The sequence below is a fragment of the Arachis ipaensis genome, chromosome B03 (assembly GCF_000816755.2).
Source record: "Arachis ipaensis cultivar K30076 chromosome B03, Araip1.1, whole genome shotgun sequence".
NCBI classification, from domain to species: domain Eukaryota; kingdom Viridiplantae; phylum Streptophyta; class Magnoliopsida; order Fabales; family Fabaceae; genus Arachis; species Arachis ipaensis.
In genome coordinates this window covers 135,473,628-135,477,808 of record NC_029787.2, presented here as the reverse complement: position 1 = coordinate 135,477,808, position 4,181 = coordinate 135,473,628, and positions in this window count along the sequence as shown.

The following is a 4,181-nucleotide window of genomic DNA, read 5'->3' as shown; positions in this document are numbered from 1 at the left end:
AAAATTTTGACGCTATTTCTTTTTTGTGAGGAGCATAACATTCCTTATAGTCATATAAATATGGATGATATCTCTCTTAAAAAGCATTTGGAGGTGCTTGTCTGGGGAGGTATCTGAACAACAGGGGTGTGTTTCGTCCTCCTAAAACAATTGGAAGCAACTCCACTTGGCTCTATTCAAAGGAAAGTGATCGATCTCCAAGCTGAGGTCACTTCTCTTTGGGAGAGCAAGTCAGAATTGGAGGTCGAAAAGGGAATTCTTAGTTCCGACCTTTCAAAGCTTCGTGAGAGGGTGAAGTAGTCCGAGGTGGCTGGTGCCATGGCCGACAGGTTGCAGAAGAAGGCTGAGGAGAGCTATACCCATATTTTTAGGGAGAAACTGGATTTAAAGGAAGATTTGGCTAAGGCGAGGGAGCAATATGCTATCTTGGAGGAGTCGGTAGTTGAGGGAATGGACGAGTTAACAGAGAATATGAAGGTTCAGTTCCGACTTCCAGCACTCGAGATTGACCTTTCTCCCATTGATCCCGACAAAGTCATGATTGATGGGAGGATATTTCCTCCTAAAGCTGAGTCCATTCCCATTGAGGACCCAAAGACATCTGATGCCTGAGTTGAGGAAGCTCTTACGGAATTTGCCATTCCCCCAGCCGAGACTCTCCCTTCTACTCAAATTGATGAAGCTGCCTCTATGGTTATTGATGAACAGGACCCTCCTCTCTTAGTTTTATTTTCAAACTTTGTTCTTATATTTGGTGGCCCGCTTGTGAGTCTTTTAAACACTTTTTTGTAATAGTTGAAGTAGTTTGAATATTATGTTGCCCCTATTTGGGCTTTTAAAAATTTTTTCACGCTTATTTTGATTTTATAAGTGTGTTATAGTATTCTGATTTGAGTGTGGTAACTGTGGTTTTGTTTGCTTCTTTGTAATTTTTCAAATATCACTTAACAAACTTTTTATCGTTTAAGGATGCTATCATTTTTTAAAGAATCGGTAATATTTTTACAAAGTATTTTGGATACTTTGTTTGGATTTTTCCCCTTTTCATAACATTTTGACCAAACTATTATAAGGTCGGGTAATAATCTGATTTCTTATTGTCGAGATTTGAACCCGATCTTAATAGGTTGGTCTTGTTTTATTATCAAGTTACTTTTGTGATTCGTTTTAGGCTTGCCTCTTTACTAACTTATTTTTGTACAAGTAGCTTAATAAGGTCGGACCACGATCTGTTTATATAACTTCTTACACCGATTTAGATCTCATTGCTTATTTTGCCAACCATCTAGATCGGTGTAAGACCTCAAATTTTTAGAAATTAAATTATGAACTAATTGAGATTTATGGTATTTAATTATGATTCTTTATTTTTAGAAAATTATCTTATGAAAAAGTAATTAAATCCAAGTTATGAGGTTTTGAGTTTTAAATCAATTAGAAATTTAGAACTCATATAATTCTTTATAGTAATGGGGTATTTTTCTATTTATAATTTAAACGTTTAGTAATTGAAAAATAATGCCTTATTTAATAAATAAAATAAAATTAATTTAATTATCTCTAATTATTGAATTAGAGTACGCTGGTGCGGAATTCGAATGTCCACAAACTAACCGGCAAGTGCACCAAGTCGTACCAAATAATACCTCAGGTGAGTGAAGGTCGATCCCATGAGGATTGATGGACCAAGAAATAATGGTTGAGTGATTCACTTAGTCAGACAAGCAGAAAATAGTATTTTTGGTTCAAAAACATTAAACAATAATTCAGAAAATTTAGAAAGCAAACAGTAAATTTGGTGTGAAAGTTATATGAGAGACAGTTAAGGTTTTGGAGTTGTTTACTTTCCAGATTTCTATTTCTTACCAACTATTTTAATCATTCAAGATTCAATTCATGGCAAACTGTAGTTGACTAAACCCTAATTCCTTAGTAATTTAGTCTCCTCTAACCTAGTTAACCGCAAATTCCTTGGTCACTTAATTTCGATTAGAGATTCAAGTCCAATTCTAGTTTATTAGCCACAAAAACCGTAATTACTCAAATATAAGAGGATTATGTGTCACGTATCCTGTTAAGTCAAAGCAATTAGTGTTCAGGAGGAATTACTTTCAAGCTTTTATCCAAGTAAATTACTTTTCCAAGATTTAACAAGAACCCAAATAGAAAAAAGGTTATTTTCTAATATACCCTAATCCCTAAGATGAAGAATGAAAGCAATTCAATTTAAATCAATACATTAATTAAAATAGAGTAGTAATAGTATCAATCCCTAAAATAAATAGAACTCCTAACCTTAATCAAGGAGATTCAGTTGCTTATGACTCAAAGAGAAAACTAGGGTTTAAAAGTGTGTAAAGAATAATAATAGACTGCTCAAACATTTTGACCAAGAATAATAATACACTACCATGAAAGCATTTCCATAAGAAGGAATTATATTATTCAGACAAATTTTAATTTTTCTAACAGAAAAAAAAAGAAAATTAAAAAAAAAAATATCACAGTAGGACAAAAAAAATATAACATAATACTGAATGTATTTAGATTGAAGTTTAATCTTAAACTGAGATAAAATACATAAACCACAAATCAAGAGAGATAAAATTAAATTACCTATTTCCTGTAATTTTTTAGTATTTTTTACTAATACAAATGGAACAAAATAAAGACCTTTAAGTAGCAATTCCATTATTAGTGCAATAAATTTTAATATAAAAACACACAAATAAGAGATAATATTAAGAAAAATTAGATGGAGTAGAGTTTCTTTAAAAAAAAGTTTTTCACACAACAATAACAAAAGACAAGATGTTTATCCTATCATTGGACAATGGAGACTCAAGTTAAAGGGAATGAGTTTACATACATTAAAATACTAAAAATACATTACAATTAAAAGAGAAAAATTACTTGCAAGATAATTATTTAAAATATTTCGGATAATTTGACGGTCAAAGCAATGCTCAAATGAAATAGTGAAAAGAAATACAATTTAATTTGTAAGAACTGGAATTTTTCACTCGATTTATATTTATTTTAAAAAATATTAATAGACTTCACATAAATGTTTTATCAAAACTTAAGTGTGTTTCTAATATTTATGAAAATTTTGGTTACTTTACCATTAACGGTGTGCCGATAATATATATTCTTTTTTAGATTATATGATATGATACTACTCAAACTAAAAGTAAGTTAATAAGATACAGTTATGACGACTAAAAATTTTTGATATGGAAGTAAAATGAGTGATATACTTTAATATGGTAATTTTTGGTATTTTTTAAAATTATAGGAGTACACAAATCGGACCATGCGAGTTGTTTGATTTTAAAATTTTACTTAAGAAATCACATGGTCTAACTTGTGGTTGGACAAATATAAATTTCGGAAACTAGAAAACAAATTGAAATGGAATATCAAACGCAGCTCGAACTGTTCGTTTACTGATAAAAAACTCGCATGATTAGAGTTCTGTTTCACTGACACTACATAACTGTAAAACACCTATATTTTCCATATCCGAGTTTAACGCCACTTTTACTTCTATATTCAAATTAAAAAGCGCAAAGATGACAGCATGGGATAAAAAAAATGGCAAAAAGCCATCAATCCATATGGTACCGTGTGGGAAGCACGTGATGCACGTGTAGAATTAGGCTTATTTAACAGTATCCCTTTAAACTTGGTGGAATTCGCATTATTCAGCAAGTGCCTACTGCCCAGTCAACATCCAGATTTCATCAAACAGAATATTCTCCACGAGGATGGGAACTCTTATAATATAATATAATATTCTATTTTTCTCCTTTTCCCCTCTCATTAGTACATGCTTAATTTAAATATTAAAAGAAAAGTATGTCCAATTATTTAATCGATTACGCTTATGAACTCGGTTTTCAAGTATAACCTAGACGCAATTTTGACTTCAACCAACAAGACTCTGTCAGGAGTCGACCCGTGTCTATACCAGTTTTATTTTAATTTATTTTTATGTCAAATTAAAGGTGTTTCGACTATTATTTATGTAAAATTAAATATAATTTTATTTATCATATTTCTATCAAAGGTTATTAAAATTTTTTATAGATGTATTGAAAAATCTAAAAACTTTTAATTATTTCTCAACAAAATATGTTTTATTAAAAACCTTAATAAATATTCTTAGCTAAACACAA